This window comes from Erpetoichthys calabaricus, chromosome 18, assembly GCF_900747795.2.
Source record: "Erpetoichthys calabaricus chromosome 18, fErpCal1.3, whole genome shotgun sequence".
Taxonomy (NCBI): Eukaryota; Metazoa; Chordata; class Cladistia; order Polypteriformes; family Polypteridae; genus Erpetoichthys; species Erpetoichthys calabaricus.
Window position 1 is genome coordinate 81868983 of NC_041411.2, and position 19675 is coordinate 81888657.

General features: G+C 45.2%; 1 long non-coding RNA gene across 1 annotated transcript in view; it reads right to left on the minus strand.

Moving 5' to 3' along the window:
* Positions 1-546: 546 nt before the first annotated feature.
* LOC127526215 (uncharacterized) overlaps positions 547-19675 on the minus strand; it is a 106693-nt gene continuing 87564 nt past the window's right edge. Inside the window, exon 3 of the long non-coding RNA XR_007933853.1 lies at positions 547-585. This is a non-coding gene — a long non-coding RNA (uncharacterized LOC127526215). The remainder of the gene's footprint in view (positions 586-19675) is intronic.

A 19675-nucleotide genomic window follows, 5' to 3' on the forward strand; every position in this document is an offset into this window, starting at 1 on the left:
CCCCGTGTCCCGTCACGTCCATTGCGTGTGAGACCCGACCTCAGAGGCCCCACCCCTAGCAACGCAGGGAGCAGAACCTAACGACGGACAACAAACACGCCGGTGGGCCTTTGAGGAAACCAAATCACGAGACCCGCACAGCCCTGCATAGGCAGCAAAATCTCCGGACGTTAAAGAACGGGAGCGGCCTTTCACCGTCCACCACCTCCACACCATTCCAGATGTCCAATTCCCAGCCCTCAGTGGCCTCATGGGGGGGGGATATCAACTCTTTACCTCCAACCATACCGCCTCAAATTCTCCGTTGCCAAATGAGCGGCGGCAAACAAAGCAATAGTCGATAATCGCACGGCGCGCTTTCAGTGTCCCTCAGCAGTATTGCTCTTCTCATTTGCCTCAATCTGCTGCTCAGCATTCTGTGTGACGGGACACGCAGGTAGCAACACAAATTGTTCTGTCAGCTCTATCTTTAATCCCTATGCTTACATCCCGGGAAAAGAAAAATCAATGCTGTAGACCAATTTTATCGTCAAAGTGATGCAATAAATACACTTACCTTTACAGAGTGCTCCCAGCTGAATACGGCTGTGAAGAAATAAAAAAAATAAATAAATAAATAATAAATCAGAACAATTAATTAATAAACAGATCAAAAAAAAGATAAGCAGGCAGTGAAAACAAAGCAGCAGAGGAGCTGCTCCATTACGTGACAAATCAAAGGGTTTATTTGGTGAAACTTCATTTGACGATAATAACAGAGCGGCATTAGGCCTTCAGAGCGGCGCCCGTAATCATTTTCAATCAAGCGCCGCCCGCGCCCTTCTCTCCTGCCCTCCCGTTACTATTACGGGGTTCAGACACATTCCACGCTTCGTTGTTTGCTGGCTTTTCACATTAACCCGCGCCTCTAAACGCCTTATTATTTTACTCATCCATTGACGGCAGAGTCGTATCCGAATGCGGAAATCAGTAGGGGTGGGAGTGCGAGTTGCTACTGTGCGTGTTTTAGGAGCCGCACCGTCACCGAGATGTCGCAATGCCATTGAAACATTGTGAGGGAACAACCTGGCGCCCCCTGCTGGTGTAATAACAACAATAATAATAATAATATACACACACAACTGGCACCCCACACACACACACGTACACACGCGCACACATATACACACATAGACACACACACACGCACACATACACACACACACATACATATGCACACACACACACATACCCGCACACGCACGCATACACTTCCACACACGCACACACACACATGCACACACACACACGCACACACATATACACACAGACACACACACACACATGCACACACACACACACATACATATGCACACACACACACACGCGCACACATACACACACACAGACACACACACACACATACGCACATGCACACACACACATATGCACACACACACATACCCGCACACACACGCACACACGCACACATACACACACACAGACACACACATGCACACGCACACACACACACACACACGCACACACACACACACACACACACACACACACGCACACACACACACACACACACACACACACACACACATACCCGCACACGCACAGTTATCCATTTTTAAAGTTAAATCTCCAACTCAATAAAGTGTCTGTGAAGTGAGGACCTGGTGACTCCACTGTAAACATAAAACTGGAGCCAACGCCGTGACAGGCCGAGGGGTGGAAGTGGCCCCCTTCTGCATTTCAGATAAATCCTGTGGCGTGCAGAAGGTGAGGGGGTCTGAAGCTTAACGTTAGGAGATCCGGCGCCGACTTCCGGTCTCAGCACTCCTGGCGTTTCAAAGGCAGATGTGAAGCGTTTGCGTTTGGCGGTGGCCGCTTCATGTAAGCCCCTATAACTTGGTGCTGTTCAAAAGCTGTTAACACCACAGGCTGATTAATGTTGCAAAGCAGTGCGCTCTCCGAGGATTTGCATAAATTTAATATCGGAGTAACGCTGGGAAATGATGAAAAGATGATTTTTGCCTCTGCTTTGAATTTATTGAAGGCCCTTGGCTCATTTTGTGATCGTGGTGTCTCTCCACTTCACACACACACACACACACACAGAGACCCCCGTACCTGCTTTGCCGCTCACTTTTTTGGGTTTAACATCGTAGCACTCAGCAGCAGAATACATTCGGCTTCAGCCCAAAGAGGAGCCCCTGGGTTTACTCTTCACGGTTTTTGAGTGTGTGATGGATGACACTTGACCCCCATGAGCCCCCGGTGGGTTTTATCTCCCAAGGAATGTGTAAACTAGAAGGGGGCTCCACATCCTGCTTTAAAGGACATAGTAGAGACTCAATGGCGCCCCCTTCAGTTAATATCGTCTCTGCTCCATCAAAGGGGCTACATCTTATATCCTTACACCATCACTGTGTCCCCACGCAATCCGAGACATTCGACTAGACACACAGTTTGAAGGCAGTCGCATGGACCCTCAGGTCATGAAGAAGAACATAAGACGTCTGAGAAACGAGAGGAGACCACTCAGCCCATCAAGCACCTCTGGTAAGCTGACTGCTAAGCTGCAGATTCATCTTGAAGGTGGTCCAGGTTTCTTCTTCAGCTCCAAGACTTGGCGGTTTGTTCCTGATTCCCACAGAAGGTGGGCTTCCAAGCTTCAGTCCTAAATGTGCTTCCCCCTTAATCTCCACCTCAGTGTGCGACTCACCATTTAGTTTAAATGATTCTGCTGGATCTCCTTCCTCAAGGCCTCTGAAGGAGTCTGAAGACCTGGATGAGGACCCCACACTGTCTCCTCCACTCAGACTAAACAGCTCTAACTCCCCAAGCCTCCCACAGTAGGACATGTCCTTAAGTCCCATGATGCACCTGGACGTTCTCCTCTGCACAGCTCTGTCCTTTTAGGTAGCATGGAGACCAGAACTGCACACGGCACTCCAGATGGGGTCTCACTGCTGTGTTACACACTATATGGCCCAGCATATGTGGATGTCCCCCCGAATGGCCGAGTTCTGGTGCTTCATCCACACTCGCTGTTAACAGGTGCATAAAACCAAGAGCTTATGCTTTGCTTCTGTGAAATCCGCGCCGTTGATACAAGAGGGACGGCGTTCAGCTGCTGTCCGGAAGCCATTTCCTGGAATAACTCCACATGCATCTGCAAGGTCAAGAAGCCCCCCATCTGTAGCCCTTGGGGGGTCTATTAGTTACCAAAAGAGTGCCCCCTAGGTGTCCATTATATGGATGGAAAGGAGGGGAGGCAGAAAGTTCTGGAGCAAATGGCACCCCTCGCTGGCCACAGTGCAGACATAACAAAAAGGCACACACTGCACAGTGCCCAACTTACCAAAACAGCGCCCCTCGCTGGCCATAGTGTGCAAATAACAGAAAGGCACCGAGTGCGCACAACTCAAGTTACTTAGATGGTGCCCCCCAATTCCCAAAGACTTTCAGAAAGGGCGCCCCTCACTGGCCATAGTGTGGATATAACAAAGGCAGGCAAGGAGTGTGCACTACACGAGTTACATAGACGGTGCCCCCCCCCCCCCCCAATTCCCGAAGAATAGACCCCTTAATCTTCAGAAACGCTGCCCCTCGCTGTCTTTAGTGTGCAAATAACTGAAAGGCACCGAATACGCACACTGCTCAAGTTACATAGACGGTGCCCCCCAAATCCCGAAGACTTTCAGAAAACAGCGCCCCTTGCTGTCTATAATGTGCAAATAACACAAAGGAACAAAGCACAAACTACTTGACTTACCAAAATGGTGCCCCTCACTACCCAAAGAGCGCACCCCTTAATATCTAGAAACGCCGCCCCTCACAGTCCAGAGCACAGATGTAACAGAAAGGCACAGAGAGCACACTACTTGACTTACCAAAATGGTGTCCCGTGCTGGCCATAGCATTCAAATAATGGAAAGGCACTGAGAGCACACCACTTGAATACATAGACAGTGCCCATCACTACCCGAAGAGCGCACCCCTTAATATTCAGAAACAGCGCCCCTCGCTGGCCATAGTGTGCAAATAACAGAAAGGCACAGAGCGCATGCTGCTTGAGTTACCAAAATGGTGCCCATCACTACCCAAAGAGCACACCCCTTAATATTCAGAAACAGCGCCCCTTGCTGTCCATAGTGTGGACATAACAGAAAGGCACGGAGTGCACGCTGCTTGAGTTACATAGACGGTGCCCCTCACTACCCAAACAGCACGACCCTTGAACTTTCACAAACGGCGCCCCTGGTGGTCACCTAAGTCGCCTAATGGATTGGCTGGCTCGGGGTCAGGGTGATTTTTCAGTTTTTTATTTTTAATAAATTTTCAAAAATGTCTAAAATAATTTATTTTTCAACTTGGACATTCAGGGTATTGAGTGCTGCTTAATGAAGGTAAAAAAAAAAATAATAATAATAAAGGCTGCAGCATCACAAAATGTGGAAACGGTGAAGGGGTCTGCAGATTTTGTGAAAACGGCGAATGTGCTGAGCCTCCCAGCAAACTGTGAACCCCCCCCACACACACACACGCCACATATGTGTTTGCTTATGTACAAAAAAAAAGTCATGAAGTTTGAAAACCATCAAATTTTTAAAATGCAAAAGAATAAGAGATGGGAGGACAAGAAAATTACTGGTGGTCCGCTTCTCATTGAGGAGCCCCACATCTGCCAGGCAGGAGCGTTTGTAAACTCTCAATGCAAATCACAGATGTTCAGCTTCAATTTAACAACATTAAGATAAAAATAAAGACAGTGCCTGCTATAAAGCTAATAATAATTATTAAAGGCTTAATTGCCTACTGCTAAATAAAATGTGTAATTTATACTGCCACCTCCTGTTACTTGAGAAAAGCATTTACACAAATGTTGCTTTTCTAATTACAGAAGCTTTAGGGACCCAAAAAAAAAACCCCCAACAGTCGAACAGCATTGGCTCACATCCAGCAGATCCCGGAGACCCTGCGCTTCGGTGGGCTCTGAGGCCTAACATGGGCCACACTGACTTGAATGACAGAACACCAAAACAGTTTGATTCTTCAGGTCCGGACAACACGAGACTAGCAGGCGAGGGTCCCGTCTAAGGGGGCCACAGAATACAGAGAGCACTCAGGAATACCAGACCTCCACTTGTGAAGGCTCTAATGGGGGGGGGGGGGTGTTGCAACAGGGAATGGAGGGCTCTCTGGTTTACATCTGCAGACGCGGTTTCCTGACAACAGCAATTACATCAAGTTTAAATGGTGGGTGTTAAGGTAGCGCTGGGATGCCACCAAGTTGAACGGACTGCCTAAGGGGTCAGGCAGATAAAACTTTAGAAATTGTGAATTCCTCTGCCTCTGGTGTTACATAACAGAGATCAGAGATAAGAAATATCAGATCGGGTCTCATTTATAAATCATGTGTACGCACAACAAGAGGCTCGAAAGGAGTGTACGCAGCTTTTCACGCAAAAGTCGGGATTTCTAAAAGAAAACTTGATTGGGAACGCTTACGTATATTTACTGCGTGACCCGTAGGGGGCGTATCAGCACTCCAAATAACCAGACGCAACTAAGCCACATAGTCACGGGTTCAAATATTGTATAAAATAGCTTTTACGGGGTCTTCTGTTACCAAAACCAATCACAGTCCCAGCTGCAATCCATCGCTCTTCCGTCTCCTCCTCTATTCTTCCTGTCTCCACCACTTCCTAACTCTGACTCCCTGTACAAAAGCAAATTAAACAAGACCATGGTAGCTTTGGTACATTTAGGAGGTGGACGGAGTTCTTGATTCCAGAACGTGATTAGTTGACCAGCTGACATGGAAGATAGGAAAACAAAAAACTCTGACGACTGGTTCACTAGGAGAAAAATAAACCTCTTTAAGTATCTCCCCTTTAAGACCGTTGGGGGCGCCGTATGCCTGTTCAAATATGCTGAAAAAGTCAACAGTTTCTATAGGGTGCACTTACTTTTTCACACGTCGTGGGTGATCCACCATTACTTGAGGACCAGAAGAGGTCAGAGTATTTCCTAGTAAGGAGTAACATTGGTCAAATGACAGAGTACAGAATCACAAATCCAGAAGCCCCCCTCGGAATTCTTCTAGTCACAGTTATGGACGTCTGCTAGCCGAGCGGCGTCCGTGAGGATCTGATGATCAGAAGATTCAGCTCTTCTCTGAAGCTCCTGTACGTTTCCTCCATCGTGTTTCAGACACACTAGCCCTGCCTCGCTTCATCACTGAGGTTTTGTTTTCCACCCCGTGGATGCTGCGGCGCCATTTATTCGTTCAAACTGTGCGTCGGCTTCATTCCGGACTCTCCTTGATTTCATGCTAGGCCCGTGTAGGCCCTTCACAGGAGGTCAGCATTTCTTGTGACTGATCCCGAACATGAATGATCTTGTAATCTCTGCTGAGATCCTGCACGACTTTGTGTTTGTACTAGGATGGTACACACGGAGAAAGCGGCCACACAGCTTAACCGGTCATCGATTTATTGGCTGGAGCCGAGGAATTCACAGGTTTTATTTACTTTTCCTAGCTGGAGTTTTCTTCCCTCATTTTGTTTTTCCACTCTTTGCACAAATCAGGGTCCCGCCAATGGGCAGAGTAAGTGGTGGATCTGAGGCTAAGGATCGGCGCTGGCATCGGCAAGGCTAACGGTTCAAATCTCGTTACTGCCTGAAGAGATCCTACTCTGTCGGACCCTTGAATATGGCCCTGTTGTTAGTCGAGGGTAAGATGAAATGCTGGGGTGCCAAACCGGGCCACCCTCTTTACTCAAAACGATAAATTGGCTGAAAATTAACAAACACTCGATGGGCGCAGTAAATAATCAAAATCAAACTCTGACGAGCGCCCAGAAGGTGACCCTCTGACACACATGCATGACATCCCTTACCGATGGAGGTGGCTGGGACGCGAATCAGAAGGTTTGACTGCATTCGTCGGAGTCTCGGCCCTGCTCAGTAGACCCTTGTGGGTGAGTGGGGGGACGGAAGAGTGGAACACTGGAGACGTACTGAGGGCACTTGATCCTGACGGTGGTTTTACCCCTGGTTTTGAACTCTTTATTGAATGCATTTATTCCTTTCTTCCTATTATGGAGTTCTTTGTCACGGTCCATGACCAATAAACACAACGCTTACACTTGACTATGAATTTGGAGAACATATGTAACGTGTCCTGGAGGGCTTACGAGGATCGAGCTTTTTAATATGTTATTTTCTGCCATCCGGTAAAATGATCAGCAGTGGGGACAGAAGAGTGGAGCGCCAAAGACGGTTGTCCCGACTGAGGTTTTATTCCTGGTTTTGAACTCTTCATTGAACACGTTTATTGGTTTCGCTGTTTCAACTGATTATTTACTGAAGAAGACTTTTTGATTGCACGGCACCTTTTTGAACACTGACGTCGTTTCAATAAAATCTTTCTGCACCAGGCTTGTTGTTGTGTCGCCTCACTGTTTTGGTCCTTTTTGGTTCAGGACTATCAATGTCCTGGGAGACAGAACATGCCCAAGGCACAGGGTGTCTGTTCATTAATAATAACTAGGGGGCTTGCCGTGATGGGCAATTTAGCCTGGACATCAAGATACGCCCAGAAGGTGACCCTCTGACACACATGCGTGACATCTCTTACCGATGGAGGTGGCTGGGACGCAAGTCAGAAGGTTTGACTGCATTCGTCCTACTCTTTATGAAGGATGCCCAGGGATCTTTAATGACCACAGTGACTCAGGACCTCGGGTTTATGTCTCATCTGAGGGACGGGGTCCCCTGTCACTGCACTGGGGGGCATTGGGATCCACATTCAGACCACAGGGTAGGTGGCCTCACCAACACCTCTTCCAGCAGCAACCCAAGCTTCTCCTGGGTGGTCTCCCATCCAAGTCCTGGCTGGGTCTGAACAGAGTCAGCAGTGTTCTGAAGTGCATGTGATGTATTATGATGATAATGATGATGATGGTATGGCTGCTGGGTGAGCACACACACACACACACGCACACACACACACACACACACACAAACACGCTAGGGCCAAGTCACCTGACCTGCATGTCTGTCGACCGGCGCAGTAAGCCCACAGACATGGGGAGCACATGCCCACTCCACACAGGGGGGGTCCCAAACTGCAGTCTTCTTAGCGCGATTCAGCAGCGCTATGCCGCCCATTATTTAATACAACTTAACATAATAGTTTTTACAACGTGAAATCAAAATCGTTGGTGTTCTGTAAAAACACATACCTCAAAAATCTATTCCAATAGTTTAAAAAAGCAAATGAAATTAATGAGAGTGACTGAGGGGTCTGGTCTTTTCTAATGCAGCCGCACGCTTGCCTGCTTCAAATAAATAACCGACATAATAAAAGGTTTTCATCAATGTACACGCTAACCTGCTTTTGAATAAGCACTAGAAAAATGGGACAGGCCATTCTGGGTAATTACTATTCTGTTTCTGTATAAACAGAATTTCTTATATACTCATTTACGAAAGTGATAATTGTATTTGCACCACAGAGGAAATAAGGCAGCTTTTGTGCCGGATAATAATCTCCAGCGTGCGTGTATGGCTATGTTTGAAACCTTCGACGGCATTATACTCAATCCCCCAAGGAAAGAAGCCGGCTTTTGTGGATGCAAAACAAGTGGCGATCAAAACACAATAAAATAAAATACAATTTAATAAAATAAAGGCTGATGAAATTGTTAAAGGTCTGAGTAAAAACTGAGTAAACAGCGCAAGTCAACATCTCTCACTTGTACGGCGCACCTCACCAAATATGTCTCTCTATTATAATAAAAAAATCTTGGGTCGATACGTGATCTTCTCGGAAGACACTTTGACGTCCCGCGAGACAAGGCAGTGACCCAGAAGGAGAGCTGCTGTACGGGCTTTTAAATGATCGGCGCGCAGCGCGACAAGCTGATCCGTCCGAATCTCCTTAGCGTGTGTTCAGCCCCCCTTTCACAACGCGACCGAGGGAGGGTGTTGTGTGAAGGGGGTGGGCGAGCGAAGTGAAAAATAAAAACGCACTGGCCGGGTTTGAAAAAATAATGCTGCCCTACAATCCAAAGCCGCAGTGTGGCAACTACATACAGTAAGCTCTACTCAACATGGTGTCGTTACAGGTACAGGGTTCCTAACTGGGAGGGCGTTCGTTTACTACTAATACAACTTCTTCTTCTCCTTCTCCACTTCTACATGAGGTTGATGTTCCTGATCCATCTCTTCCCCGCAGCCCAGCCCTGCACCTTCTCCCCTTTTCCTTCAGCTCTTCTTTTACTTTACCCAGTCACTTTCTCTTCCACATGGACTTCCACTCCCATCATTCTTTTGCCCATATATTCCTTGTCTCTTCTAATGACAGGTCCTCACCACTTGAGCTTCCTTTCCTGTCCTTTTTTAGTTGTCTCTCCCTCTTTTGTTGTTCCTCTGATTGTCTCATTTCTTATTCTGTCCTTTTTAGAACTCCACACTTCCATCTCCACGTTCTCATTTCTGCCACGTCCGTCTTCCCTTTGCTGCCCTTTACTGTCAACATCTCAGCTACAAATATCATTGCTGGTCTCACCTTCTTCCACACTTGTGGTCCATTTGATCATTTAAGCGCAAGGATACTCCATTGTTCCATCGAATGTCGGGGGGCTATGAGGGAGGGTTGTCACCCTTGGTCATTTTGACTCACAGATCCTTTTATCATCGTGTGGGGTCATTGCACCATTGTTTCATTGGTGGAGGAAGCGAGTATTGATGAAACGGCCCCTTGTCGTCACAGCCCCTGTGCGCTCCCCCACAACATCCTGTTAGGCCTAGCACGTGGGCTCGTTCTTCTCTGAAGCAGAAAGATCTTTTTATCAGAAATGTCATTTCTCTCTGGTGAACGAACACAAACGCCGACTCATGCTGGCCGATTCTGCACACCTTGACGTTGCACTTGTGAGGGTCGCAGGTACCTTGTAAACACAGAATGCCGTATCTGATTGGTGTGCCGTTGAATAGAACTGATGATGATTGGTCGATTTTAATACACTGAAGGAGGCGTCTAGCAATACGCTTGTTCTGAAATGTCAGCCATACTGCCCCATCAGCAGAAATTACTGACCCGAGAAATGACTTAAATATGGGACCTATGAGGATTTTTTGTTATCCTGTATCCTCAAATGAGGATTTTTTTTTTTTAAGAATGCATTGGGATGCCAAAATTGGACAAGAAATAAGGGAGCGTCCCACTCTGCTCACCATACTGGAGACCCTGCAGCTGGAAGCAATTGGTGCTAATGGGAAACAACTAGAAAACGTTTCCCACAGAGTAAAAGTCTTTTGTTTTAGGACACTTGTGTCTGTGTCTGTTGTGTCAGGTGTTTGGGTGGCTGGTGCACCTCCTGGTGGTCCACGGTGTACATTTATTTCAAGGCTCACGAAACTCCAAGGGGAAACTCGCTCTTTGATTTTTGAACTATGAAAATCAGGTCAACCTGACGGCTTAGGGGCTTTAGTGAATCTAACTACCCGCCGAGCCCGGGGTTGCCACTCTTCTCTGATCCTCCCTCTCTCTCTCTCTCTGTCTGCAGACCGGGTGATTGACAGCTCTACCATCACTGATGTCATCTCCGGGTGATTGACGGCTCTACCATCTTTGAAGACATCTCCGGGCGATTGACGGCTCTACCATCACTGATGTCATCTCCGGGTGATTGACGGCTCTACCATCACTGATGTCATCTCCGGGTGATTGACGGCTCTACCATCTCTGATGTCATCTCCGGGTGATTGACGGCTCTACCATCTCTGATGTCATCTCCGATCTCCTGGACCCGCCCCTTCCTACCCTCTTCCTTCATAAACCGGCAAACCAGTTACCTCCTTGGGTTCTGTTTGGACTTGTGTCCATAAACGCACCACCAGAACTCATTGTGTGTTTAATCTTCTCAAACACTCAAATTATACGGGGTCACCAAGGTGGTACTCCAAATCTTCATCTGTGTTCTTTATCTCATTTTAGACAGTAAATAACTCTGGAAAATGAAAGAAGTCCATTCATGGGAAGTTTCCTCACAGAGGGTCAGACAGGATTTTTTTAAGAACGCGTTGGGATGCCAAAACTGGACAAGAAATCGAGGGAGCGACCCACTCTGCTCACCACACCGGTGACCTGCAGCTGAAAGAGAGAAGCACCGTGTCCAGATACATGATGCCGGACAATCACCTTTTATTAAGTAGGCTTTTTCTGGATTCTCTTGACAGTGGTGGTCCGGCCTGACTTTAGGCCATTTTTAGGCCCAAACGCTCCGAGCCGCTGCCTTATCCTGCTGAGCTAAACAGTCGAGGCTGCCGTGCACTCGTCTTCATCAAATGAACAGCAATGACAAGCACGACTGTAATAAGATAAAGAGTGCGTGTAACAGTAAGCTTCATGAAATTCAAACATTCCTTACTGCGTCATGCGAGAATCAATTGGAGCTCCGCTGTGCCGGCTGTTTGCTTCCTTCCTCGTCTAATAATACAAAATGAAAGAACATCGCCCGTTCTATTACATCTGCCATGTAAATCGGATTCAGCCGTCTGCCACTTTTTTTTTGGGCTCCCGTTTCCTCTCCCCCATTAAGTGATTGGAGACGCTTTAATCTGTCTGAGCGCGTGTCGAGGCTTATTTGTCACCCCGGCCTTAGAGGAAGTGTTTACTCACAAATAATTTAAAAGCCTAAACCCACCACAGTGACACAGAAAAGGAAAAACCTGCTTTTACAGGCGACTTGTTCATTCCTTCTCATACTTAACATACAAGAGGAAAATAATCAGAAAGTAAAGGCAATGCCAAAATGACACGATGACCACATCGGGCAGAAGCTGACGCAATACAACACGTTTCCCGATGGCTTATGGGTACTTCAAACATGAGCAGCGTTCTGCTGCTGGCCTACTTGAAGCCAGTGGTCAAACGAAAATGGACGGGATGGCACCGCTGTTGGGCAATGCGCCATAGTGAGATTTCTTTGGGCAGAGGGAGTGAAACCTGCTGAACTTCACTGAGGGACGTTGGCTCTGTACGGAAATGAAAACAGCAGCAGGACTCAACAAAACGTTAAAAGTGGGAAGAACAAGTGGAAACGACGAAGCCCGATCTGGTCTGCCGTGACCATCACGCAACACGAGCCCACATCGACATGGCGAACGCCTTCAGCAGTGAAGACCGACGGTTCCCTGCCTCTTGGGGAACCACCCAGAAAATACGAGGAACAGAACAGAACCGGCAAAGACTGTGAATTTCCCCTTGGGATAAATAAAGTATCTATCTATCTATCTATCTATCTATCTATCTATCTATCTATCTATCTATCTATCTATCTATCTATCTATCTATCTATCTATCTATCTATCTATCTATCTATCTATCTATCTATCTATCTATCTATCTATCTATCTAAGACACACAGAAATGAAAGGATATACAAGAGTAATAAACCAAACGCAGCATGTGATGTCAGTACGCGTGAGAACAACTCTGCTGGCTCATTCGACGAAGAGCTGACCACATTTTACGACACATTTACACACAAATGCTGCGACTTTTTCTTGCCTCTGCGTATTAAATATCTCGCGTCTCTAAGCTCACCTACAAGTTGTCGTGACGCGGGACTCCCAAAAGCACTTTCAAAATTGTCCTCTGGGGGGCGGAATTACCATCCAAACCCCAACTAGAAACTAACAGGCCCAGGAGAATGTGTATGATTCATAATAACGGAACAACAGTTTTTACATTAGAACAAAAATTACCCAGAGGGCAAAGGAACACATGTCAAACCAAACTAACAGCAGGAGTAAAGTTACAATGAAAAACGGGTGACAGTCAAATCAGTCCACACTCATCATACTGTATATAGGAATATGTATAGAAATCTAGAAATCACTTTCTGGTGGTGCCTCGTGCCCCATTGCCTCCATTACAAAACATTAGTGCGGCCAATACCTTTTTAAAAATTAAACAAATACACTTAACTTCAGGATATAATTTTGCCCAGCAAATGCATTCACACCATTTCTGTGAGGAAATAACTTTGACTTGAAAAATGCTGAACTTATCTTATAATTCCTCTGCCTCATCGTGCAACACGAGCCCACATCGACGTGGCGAATGCCTTCAGCAGAGAAGACCGATGGTTCCCTGCCTCTTGGGGAACCACCCAGAAAACACGAGGAACAGAACAGAACAGAACCGGCAAAAACACACAGAAATGAAAGGATATACAAGAGTAGTAAACCAAACACAGCATGTGATGTCAGTACGCGCGAGAACAACACGCTAATCAGAGCGTTGTTCCTCAAACTGGACTCTGCTGGCTCGTTCGACGAAGACCTGACCACATTTTACGACACATTTACACACAAATGCTGCGACTTTTTCTTGCCATGGCATATTAAATATCTCACGTCTCTAAGCTCTGAGTTTATTGATCACCTGCAAGTTGTCGTGACGCAAGGAGTCCCAAAAGCACTTTCAAAGTTGTCCTCTGGGGGGGCAGAATTACCGTCCAAACCCCAACTCGAAACTAATGTGCCCAGGAAAATCTGCTTTAAATAAAAGGTTTATTTTAAAAAATCCAAGAAGCTCCTAAGAGCACAAAGCCTGAGAAGGCAAGGCAATCCGCTACAAACAAAGTCCCAACACGGATTCCAAGGGCGAAGTCAAAAACGGAGCGCAGGTTCAAAAATCCAGAAATCACGAAAAGCAACAAAGGACAGCAAAACCCCAAAAGACCCTCCAATTCCTTAGTGAGTATGGAAGGCCCACCAATAAACAGGGTGGAGGGCGGTGCCTGGCGGTGATTGGCAGCAAGCCCCACCCCTTAGGGAACCACCCACAAAACCCACAGGACGTAATCAAATAAACACAAGGAATAACACACATAAGAGACAGAAAGAGGGAATTAGGGGCGCAATGTGGGCAGAAAGGTGACACAAGTGAGGCCGCTGATCCACAGAGAAAGTTCTAGAATATGTGGAGATTTATAGGAAAGACTCTTTAACTGCTGGCCTTTCAGTAATTAATGAATGAACTTGGACGTTCACCGCGCTTATCCCGAAGTTGAGGATTACTGAAAGTGACCTCCACTCCACAGGACGGGTACTTGTAAAGAGTCAAAGATGCAGAAAAATTATTTCCCCGTTTCCTTTGTAACTCTGTATGAAAAATGATGGCCCCGTGCTGTGATCACAAAGAACAAATTAAATTGATCGGGTTTTTAGGAATTCTGCAGCTATTTACAATATTGACATTTAAGTTGCAAATGAGAAGGTCGGGCTCATCCCATCACAAATAAATGACTGGAGGTGACTAGCATAGCCGAGATTTCCAATGCAAAACGCATGCTTAAGTAGGTCCACGAGAGACGGGGGCAGAAATTCAATTTACATTTCTTGCAGCCCAGTAAGTCATAAAGGAAAAAAAAAAAAAAGAAAGAACTGTTGCCTTTGCTAAAACGGCTCACAGCAGCTGAGCAAATTTCAAATAAAGAAAATCACGTCGCTCACTCCAAGCTTTTTATCAATGGTTATAAATTACACATGTCAGCGCAGAAGTCTCTTTTCCAGCTAATTTGGTTTTTAGCGTTTGTTTCCAACTGGGTGAGATTAAGGCTTTAATCTGGAAACTTATCATTTTTTCGCATGCATTATTGCTCTCGAGTTTAAACAGTTAATAGAAAGTGAAGCTCACTTTCTGGAGTAAATCATTCATATTTCTGAGCGAAGGATTTTGTGACCCATTAAGAATGCGCCTGAGTGCCGCTTACTGCTCACCCTGCGCCTACAATAACAGGGAAGACACGCAAAGTCGTAACGCCGACCTGAGGCTCTGAGAGTAGCCCAGCGTATCAATGCCCACCTCTGCAAACAACACTTTATATGGGGGTCAATCAAAAGAAAGACCCCCAACACAAAAATAGGGCCTGACGTGTGGCTCTTAGGTTAGCCTGGTGCAGGAATGACAATCAGCACAAATACCACTTTATACGGGGGTCTATAAGAAGAAAGCCCCCGCCACATCAAAAATCAGTCCGGCATAGAAAGTCATAACACTGACGTGCGGCTCTTAGATTAGCCAGTGTAGAGAAGCCAACCAGCACAAATACCACTTTATATGGGGGTCTATAAGAAGAATGACCCCCCTAAATGAAAACCGGTCCAGCACAGAAAGTCATAATACCAGTGTGAGGGTCTTAGATTAGCCCAACATATAAATGCCAAACTGTATAATTGTCTTTGCAGTGTTAGATGTCTTTGCTCCTTTGGTAGGAGACCTATCTACAGTAGGTCTGGATTTAAAACACAATTAGAGTCCCCAGCCATTATAATTTTCTGAGTGTTCACATTGGGAATGAATTCAAATATGTTTTGGATGAAGTCCCTATCATCCACATTGGGTGCATAGACATTTATTAAAATCACTTTACAATTAAATAAATTACCCATGATGATCACGTATTGCCCTTCAAGATCACATACTACAAACGAGACTCTTCTATGTATAAGAATTCCCACACCTCTAGTTTTCTTTGTAAAGCTGGAATGGAATATTTCACCCGTCCAGTCTCTGTGAAGCCGAAACTGATCCGTGCTTAACACTAGAATTACCAGAGCCTACGAAAAAACTCGTAAATCCGTCCCACCTTAAATCGCGTCTTAAATCCGTTTGCACCTCTCCGCCAGAGTCTTTTGTCATCTAAATGTGCTGATAAACACAAGCTACTAGCAGCCAGCTATTCCATCCCCCCACCGACTTAGAACGAACTTCTCCTAGCTCATGCCTTGCTTTGATTTGATTACAGTATCTGGGATTGAAGTGGAGTTTTAGAGTGGAAATAATATAGCGTTATTTGGAATACACGCATTTCATGTGTGTTCCGTTTCTATAGTAGTCTGTGCAAACACATTTTTAAAACAGAAACGTTTTTCATATTCTAATAGTAAATGACAAAATGTAGGCATAAACTATATAACGTATGAAGCCTGAAGTCCATATATCAAAGAAACACTTTCACAAAAGGTACAAATAAGAGAACACGTGCGCTTTTATTCAAAAATATAACTGCACAAAAAAAAAAAAGCCGCGTTAGCATGCCACATTGACACTCTTACTACAACCGCTGCGGTGGCGTAATGGTATCAGCTCCTGACTGGGAATCAGAGGGTGGTGACTTCGATCCCGCACGGCTCCACTTTGAGAAGTGAACTGCTCTTATTCTTACAATTTTAGAATAACAACATAAATTTGATTTCAGTCTGTAACAGCCGGTGTAACTTATGATACTGGTAAAGGTTAGCTTTTTTTTTTTTTTTTTTTAATTCACTTTTCATTCTCGCAGTCGCATTCAGAATCAATCCATACAACCCCATCTGACACAGCTGTTTTCACATAAATAAAAGTGCACTTTTATTCAAGACTATAACCGAAGAATAAAGAAAGCAAGTTACAGTTGGTGGTTGATACGACAGCTTGCGTGGTGCAGTGCTAAGAACTGCTGATTTCAAGTGACGGTGAGATACGAAGAAGGCAGCTTCGCCAGCGTTTGTGTGTCAGAACCCTTTTGGGGGGGGGGGGGCGGTAGTATGCATCGTGGTACACTGTAGACCTATAGCGCGTCTTTATGTCAGATGGGGTTGTATGGATTGATTCTGAATGCGACTGCGAGAATGAAAAGTGAATTAAAATAAAAAAAAAAAAAAAGCTAACCTTTACCAGTATCATAAGTTACACCGGCTGTTACAGACTGAAATCAATTTATGTTGTTATTCTAAAATTGTAAGAATAAGAGCAGTTCACTTCTCGAAGTGGAGCCGTGCGGGATCGAAGTCGCCACCCTCTGATTCCCAGTCAGGAGCTGATACCATTACGCCACCGCAGCGGTTGTAGTAAGAGTGTCAATGTGGCATGCTAACGCTGCTTTTTTTTTTTTGTGCAGTTATATTTTTGAATAAAAGCGCACGTGTTCTCTTATTTGTACCTTTTGTGAAAGTGTTTCTTTGATATATGGACTTCAGGCTTCATACGTTATATAGTTTATGCCTACATTTTGTCATTTACTATTAGAATATGAAAAACGTTTCTGTTTTAAAAATGTGTTTGCACAGACTACTATAGAAATGGAACACACATGAAATGCGTGTATTCCAAATTACGCTATATTATTTCCACTCTAAAACTCCACTTCAATCCCAGATAATCAAATCAAGGCAAGGCATGAGCTAGGAGAAGTTTGTTCTAAGTCGGTGGGGGGATGGAATAGCTGGCTGCTAGTAGCTTGTGTTTATCAGCACATTTAGATGACAAAAGACTCTGGCGGAGAGGTGCAAACGCATTTAAGACGCGATTTAAGGTGGGACGGATTTACGAGTTTTTTCGTAGGCTCTGGTAATTCTAGTGTTAATAAGTGGGTCTCCTGTAAAAATACTATTTTAGAGTTTAGACCTGTTAGGTGAGACAATACTTTCTTTCTCTTTCATTCATGATTGAGACCTTTAACATTCCAGGTGACAAAGTTCACTGTTTGGTCACGGAGACACTGCTTCTGAACTTTTGTTGACATTTTATAATCTTATCTTAACTTAAGATAGTACATTATTACATAAGACCACTTTGACCTTAATTTCCAATTTTTCCAGGAGTTATTGTCATGAAGCCTATTGTTATGTTGGCTCTTACAATTAGAAGGATTACAAGGATAGATTAGAAATAGCTTGCTCTCTTTCTCTCCCCTCCATGTCCCCCCTGCACCCACATTTTTGCCTCTCCATGTGAGGCTACACCACACTTCACAAAGCCCCAGTCCTCTGACATACAAATGCCAACCAGCACAAATACCACTTTATACAGGGGTCTATAAGAAGAATGCCCCCCTAAACGTACATCAATCTGGCACAGAAAGTCATAACACTGACGTGTGGCTCTTAGATTAGCCAGCACAAATACCACTCTATGCGGGGTCTCAAACGAGAAAGCCCCCACACCCTGCCAATTCAAAAACTGGTCCAGCATAGGAAGTCAGTATGAGGCTCTTAGATTAGCCCAGCATGCAAATGCCAGCCAGCATCCATCCATTTTCCAACCCGCTGAATCCGAACACAGGGTCACGGGGGTCTGCTGCAGCCAACACAGGGCACAAGGCAGGAACCAATCCCAGGCAGGGCGCCAACCCACCGCAGGAAACACACACACACACGCACACCCACACACCAAGCACACACTAGGGCCAATATAGAATTGCCAATCCACCTAACCTGCATGTCTTTGGACTGTGGGAGGAAACCCACGCAGACACGGGGAGAACATGCAAACTCCATGCAGGGAGGAGCGAACCCAGGTCTCCTAACTGCGAGGCAGCAGCGCTACCACTGCGCCACCATGCCGCCTATGCCAACCAGCATAAAAACCACTTTACTAATGTTGCCTTATTTTAATTTCTTATTTTGTCCTTTATTTTTCTTTTCTTCACTATGTAAAGCACTTTGAGCTACTTTTTGTATGAAAATGTGCTATATAAATAAATGTTGTTGTTGTTGTTTATGAAGGGATCTATAAGAAGAAAGGTCCCCCCCCCCCCCCCAAAATCAGACCAGCATAGAAAGCCATAACACTGACGTGTGGCTCTTAGATAAGCCTGGTGCAGAAATTGCAACCAGCACAAATACCACTTTATATGGGGGTATATAAAAAGAATGCCCCCCCCAAATGAAAATTGGCCTGGCACAGAAAGTCATAATACCAGTATGAGGCTCTTAAATTAGCCCAGTACACAAACGGCAACCAGCACAAATACTACTTGATACGGGGGTCTATAAAAAAGAAAGGTCCCCCCTTACCCAAAATCAGGCCAGCATAGAAAGTGGTAACGCCAAGCTGAGGCTCTTAGTAAGCAGAAACCTAACAACATTCAATATACTGAGCAATTCAAATGATAAAGTATCAACAAATGAGTGAAAACAGAAGAAGCCATTTATCACAGTATGTCATTCCCCTGTATGTGTACAATTCATAATAAAGGAAGAACAATTTTTACATAAGAACAAAAATTGCCCAGTGGGCAAAGAAAGACATGTCAAACCAAACTAACAGCAGGAGGAAAGTTACAATGAAAAACGGGCGACAGTCAAATCAGTCCACACTCACCATACTGTATATCTATAATAATAAAAGGCAAAGCCCTCACTGACTGACTGACTGACTGACTGACTCACTGACTCACTCATCACTAATTCTCCAACTTCCCGTGTAGGTGGAAGGCTGAAATTTGGCAGGCTCATTCCTTACAGCTTACTTACAAAAGTTAGGCAGGTTTCATTTCGAAATTCAAAGCGTAATGGTCATAACTGGAACATATTTTTTGTCCATACACTGTAATGGAGGAGGCGGAGTCACGTATCACGTCATCACGCCTCCTACGTAATCACGTGAACTAAAAACAAGGAAGACATTTACAGCACGAGTCACACGCAGGAACGAAGGTAAATGACGTTAATTTTTGACTGTCTTTTAATACTGTGTAAGCATACATATTAACACATGTGCAATTAAACGTGTGCATTTACGGGGTGATTTCTCAGGCTTAAAAGCTCACCTTTTATCAAACGCGGGAAGAAAGGTAACTGACGTTGTTCACTGTCTTTTAATACTGTGTAACCA